This window comes from Cherax quadricarinatus, unplaced genomic scaffold, assembly GCF_038502225.1.
Source record: "Cherax quadricarinatus isolate ZL_2023a unplaced genomic scaffold, ASM3850222v1 Contig789, whole genome shotgun sequence".
Taxonomy (NCBI): domain Eukaryota; kingdom Metazoa; phylum Arthropoda; class Malacostraca; order Decapoda; family Parastacidae; genus Cherax; species Cherax quadricarinatus.
This window is the reverse complement of record NW_027195815.1, coordinates 118,545-124,544: the sequence shown is the minus strand read 5'-3', so window position 1 is coordinate 124,544 and position 6,000 is coordinate 118,545. Positions and strand designations below refer to the sequence as shown.

Below are 6,000 nucleotides of genomic sequence, written 5' to 3'. Positions count from 1 at the left end.
ACCGAACACGGACCCTCTCAATGTGACCCGAGAGCTTCAGCCACCATGTCACGGGGCACTGAACATGTTTACTTCCATAATTTTAGGTAGAGCGTTAGTTAATACAACGAATATTTTCGTTGTAAACCTAGTGACAAAAAGTTGACTAAATAGTGATAATAAAGTATTGTAAAGAACGTGTTGTATGAGAGTGAGTGTTGGTAGAGGCGGCAACAATAACCTGACACAATACTGGTGGAACATTGTTGTGATAACTGTGTCTGGAGGAGCTACCACTGTAACACTGTACTGTGAGGTTAGTACACTGTAACACAGTACTGTGAGGTTAGTACACTGTAACACTGTACTGTGAGGTTAGTACACTACTGTGAGGTTACTACACTGTACCTGGAGTACACTGTAACACTGTACTGTGAGGTTAGTACACTGTAACACTGTACTGTGAGGTTAGTACACTGTACTGTGAGGTTAGTACACTGTACTGTGAGGTTAGTACACTACTGTGAGGTTACTACACTGTACCTGGAGTACACTGTAACACTGTACTGTGAGGTTAGTACACTGTAACACTGTACTGTGAGGTTAGTACACTGTACTGTGAGGTTAGTACACTGTACTGTGAGGTTAGTACACTGTACTGTGAGGTTACTGCACTGTACTGTGAGGTTACTACACTGTACTGTGAGGTTACTACACTGTACTGTGAGGTTAGTACACTAACACTATGTCTGGAGGAGCTACCACTGTAACACTGTACTGTGAGGTTAGTACACTGTAACACTGTACTGTGAGGTTAGTACACTGTATTGTGAGGTTAGTACACTGTACTGTGAGGTTACTACACTGTACTGTGAGGTTAGTACACTGTACTGTGAGGTTACTACACTGTACTGTGAGGTTAGTACACTGTACTGTGAGGTTAGTACACTGTATTGTGAGGTTAGTACACTGTACTGTGAGGTTAGTACACTGTACTGTGAGGTTAGTACACTACTGTGAGGTTACAACACTGTACTGTGAGGTTAGTACACTGTATTGTGAGGTTAGTACACTAACACTACTGTGAGGTTACTACACTGTACTGTGAGGTTAGTACACTACTGTGAGGTTAGTACACTGTACTGTGAGGTTACTACACTGTACTGTGAGGTTAGTACACTGTATTGTGAGGTTAGTACACTGTACTGTGAGGTTAGTACACTACTGTGAGGTTACAACACTGTACTGTGAGGTTACTGCACTGTACTGTGAGGTTAGTACACTAACACTACTGTGAGGTTACTACACTGTACTGTGAGGTTAGTACACTACTGTGAGGTTAGTACACTGTACTGTGAGGTTACTACACTGTACTGTGAGGTTAGTACACTGTACTGTGAGGTTAGTACACTGTACCTGGAGTTTACCTGGAGATAGTTTCGGGGGTCAACGCCCCCGCGGCCCGGTCTGTGACCAGGCCTCCTGGTGGATCAGCCCCTGATCAACCAGGCTGTTGCTGCTGGCTGCACGCAAACCAACGTACGAGCCACAGCCCGGCTGATCAGGAACTGACTTTAGGTGCTTGTCCAGTGCCAGCTTGAAGACTGCCAGGGATCTGTTGGTAATCCCCCTTATGTGTGCTGGGAGGTAGTTGAACAGTCTCGGGCCCCTGACACTTATTGTATGGTCTCTTAACGTGCTAGTGACACCCCTGCTTTTCATTGGGGGATGGTGCATCGTCTGCCAAGTCTTTTGCTTTCGTAGTGAGTGATTTTCGTGTGCAAGTTCGGTACTAGTCCCTCTAGGATTTTCCAGGTGTATATAATCATGTATCTCTCCCTCCTGCGTTCCAGGAAATACAGGTTTAGAAACCTCAAGCGCTCCCAGTAATTGAGGTGTTTTATCTCCGTTATGCGCGCCGTGAAAGTTCTCTGTACATTTTCTAGGTCGGCAATTTCACCTGCCTTGAAAGGTGCTGTTAGAGTGCAGCAATATTCCAGCCTAGATAGAACAAGTGACCTGAAGAGTGTCATTATGGGCTTGGCTCCCTAGTTTTGAAGGTTCTCATTATCCATCCTGTCATTTTTCTTGCAGATGCGATTGATACAATGTTATGGTCCTTGAAGGTGAGATCCTCCGACATAATCACTCCCAGGTCTTTGACGTTGGTGTCTCGCTCTATTTTGTGGCCAGAATTTGTTTTGTACTCTGATGAAGATTTAATTTCCTCATGTTTACCATATCTGAGTAATTGAAATTTCTCATCGTTGAACTTCATATTGTTTTCCGCAGCCCACTGAAAGATTTGGTTGATGTCCGCCTGGAGCCTTGCAGTGTCTGCAATGGAAGACACTGTCATGCAGATTCGGGTGTCATCTGCAAAGGAAGACACGGTGCTGTGGCTGACATCCTTGTCTATGTCGGATATGAGGATGAGGAACAAGATGGGAGCTAGTACTGTGCCTTGTGGAACAGAGCTTTTCACCGTAGCTGCCTCGGACTTTACTCTGTTGACGACTACTCTCTGTGTTCTGTTAGTGAGGAAATTATAGATCCATCGACCGACTTTTCCTGTTATTCCTTTAGCACGCATTTTGTGCGCTATTACGCCATGGTCACACTTGTCGAAGGCTTTTGCAAAGTCTGTATATATTACATCTGCATTCTTTTTGTCTTCTAGTGCATTTAGGACCTTGTCGTAGTGATCCAATAGTTGAGACAGACAGGAGCGACCTGTTCTAAACCCATGTTGCCCTGGGTTGTGTAACTGATGGGTTTCTAGATGGGTGGTGATCTTGCTTCTTAGGACCCTTTCAAAGATTTTTATGATATGGGATGTTAGTGCTATTGGTCTGTAGTTCTTTGCTGTTGCTTTACTGCCCCCTTTGTGGAGTGGGGCTATGTCTGTTGTTTTTAGTAACTGAGGGACGACCCCCGTGTCCATGCTCCCTCTCCATAGGATGGAAAAGGCTCGTGATAGGGGCTTCTTGCAGTTCTTGATGAACACAGAGTTCCATGAGTCTGGCCCTGGGGCAGAGTGCATGGGCATGTCATTTATCGCCTGTTCGAAGTCATTTGGCGTCAGGATAACATCGGATAGGCTTGTGTTAATCAAATTTTGTGGCTCTCTCATAAAAAATTCATTTTGATCTTCGACTCTCAGTCTGGTTAGCGGCTTGCTAAAAACTGAGTCATATTGGGACTTGAGTAGCTCACTCATTTCCTTGCTGTCATCTGTGTAGGACCCATCTTGTTTAAGTAGGGGCCCAATACTGGACGTTGTTCTCGATTTTGATTTGGCATAGAAGAAATACTTTGGGTTTCTTTCGATTTCATTTATGGCTTTCAGTTCTTCCCGCGATTCCTGACTCCTAAAGGATTCTTTTAGCTTAAGTTCGATGCTTGCTATTTCTCTGACCAGTGTCTCCCTACCCATTTCAGATATATTGACCTCTTTTAGCCGCTCTGTTATTCTTTTCCGTCGCCTGTAAAGGGAGCGCCTGTCTCTTTCTATTTTACATCTACTCCTCCTTTTTCTTAGAGGAATAAGCCTTGTGCATACATCGAGTGCCACCGAGTTAATCTGTTCTAGGCATAAGTTGGGGTCTGTGTTGCATAGTGTATCTTCCCAGCTTATATCGGTTAGGACTTGATTTACTAGGTCCCACTTTATGTTTTTGTTATTGAAGTTGAATTTGGTGAATGCTCCCTCGTGACTAGTCTCATTTTGTCGGTCTGGGGCTCCACGCATACATGTCTGAACCTCAATTATGTTGTCGTGTGAGTATATTGTTTTTGATATGGTGACATTTCTTATCAGATCATCATTGTTAGTGAAGATGAGGTCTAGTGTATTCTCCAGTCTAGTAGGCTCTATTATTTGCTGGTTTAAATTGAATTTTGTGCAGAGATTTAAAAGCTCGTGTGAGTGTGAGGTTAGTACACTAACATTGTACTGTGAGGTTACTGCACTGTACTGTGAGGTTAGTACACTTCTGTGAGGTTAGTACACTGCACTGTGAGGTTAGAACACTGTACTGTGAAGTTAGTACACTGTACTGTGAGGTTAGTACACTAACACTGTACTGTGAGGTTAGTACACTGTACTGTGAGGTTAGTACACTGTACTGTGAGGTTAGTACTCTGTACTGTGAGGTTACTACACTACTGTGAGGTTAGTACACTGTACTGTGAGGTTAGTACATTGTACTGTGAGGTTAGTACACTAACATTGTACTGTGAGGTTACTGCACTGTACTGTGAGGTTAGTACACTACTGTGAGGTTAGTACACTGCACTGTGAGGTTAGAACACTGTACTGTGAAGTTAGTACACTCTACTGTGAGGTTAGTACACTGTACTGTGAGGTTAGTACATTGTACTGTGAGGTTAGTACACTGTACTGTGAGGTTAGTACACTGTAGTGTGAGGTTAGTACACTGTACTGTGAGGTTAGTGCACTGTACTGTGAGGTTAGTACACTGTACTGTGAGGTTAGTACACTGTACTGTGAGGTTAGTACACTGTACTGTCAGGTTACTACACAGTACTGTGAGGTTAGTACACTGTACTGTGAGGTTAGTACATTAGCACTGTACTGTGAGGTTAGTACACTACTGTGAGGTTACTACACTGTACTGTGAGGTTAGTACACAGTACTGTGAGGTTAGTACACTAACACTGTACTGAGAGGTTACTACACTGTTCTGTGAGGTTAGTACACCACTGTGAGGTTAGTACACTGTACTGTGGGGTTACTACACTGTACTGTGAGGTTAGTACACTAACACTGTACTGTGAGGTTAGTACACTAACACTGTACTGTGAGGTTACTACACTAACACTACTGTGAGGTTACTACACTGTACTGTGAAGTTACTACACTAACACTACTGTGAGGTTAGTACACTAACACTACTGTGAGGTTACTACACTAACGCTGTACTGTGAGGTTAGTACACTACTGTGAGGTTAGTACACTAACACTGTACTGTGAGGTTAGTACACTAACACTGTACTGTGAGGTTAGTACACTACTGTGAGGTTACTACACTGTACTGTGAGGTTAGTACACTGTACTGTGAGGTTAGTACACTGTACTGTGAGGTTACTACACTGTACTGTGAGGTTAGTACAATGTAACACTACTGTGAGGTTAGTACACTGTACTGTGAGGTTAGTACACTAACACTACTGTGAGGTTAGTACACTGTACTGTGAGGTTAGTACACTGTACTGTGAGGTTAGTACACTACTGTGAGGTTAGTACACTACTGTGAGGTTAGTACACTGTAACACTGTACTGTGAGGTTAGTACACTACAGTGAGGTTAGTACACTGTAACATTGTACTGTGACGTTAGTACACTAACATTGTACTGTGAGGTTAGTACACAGTAACACTGTACTGTGAGGTTAGTACACTGTACTGTGAGGTTAGTACACTGTAACACTGTACTGTGAGGTTAGTACACTATAACACTATTGTGAGGTTAGTACACTGTACTGTGAGGTTAGTACACTGTAACACTGTACTGTGAGGTTAGTACACTATAACACTACTGTGATGTTAGTACACTGTAACACTGTACTGAGGTTAGTACACTGTACTGTGAGGTTAGTACACTGTACTGTGAGGTTAGTACACTGTACTGTGAGGTTAGTACACTGTACTGTGAGGTTAGTACACTGTACTGTGAGGTTAGTACACTGTACTGTGAGGTTAGTACACTGTACTGTGAGGTTAGTACACTGTAACACTGTACTGTGAGGTTAGTACACTGTAACACTGTACTGTGAGGTTAGTACACTGTAACTGTACTGTGAGGTTAGTACACTGTAACACTGTACTGTGAGGTTAGTACACTGTAACACTGTACTCTGAGGTTAGTGCACTGTAACACTGTACTGTGAGGTTAGTACACTGTAACGCTGTACTGAGGTTAGTACACTGTAACACTGTACTGTGAGGTTAGTACACTGTAACACTGTACTGTGAGGTTAGTACACTGTACTGTGAGGT

At 43.2% G+C, this 6,000-nt stretch overlaps 1 protein-coding gene across 1 annotated transcript in view; it reads left to right on the top strand.

Annotated features, from left to right (window-relative positions):
- Positions 1–725: 725 nt before the first annotated feature.
- Positions 726–6,000, top strand: part of LOC138851496 (uncharacterized) — an 86,239-nt gene continuing 80,964 nt past the window's right edge. The window contains exon 1 of the mRNA XM_070080690.1: positions 726–763. The gene's annotated coding sequence lies outside the window, so the exon portion shown is untranslated. The remainder of the gene's footprint in view (positions 764–6,000) is intronic.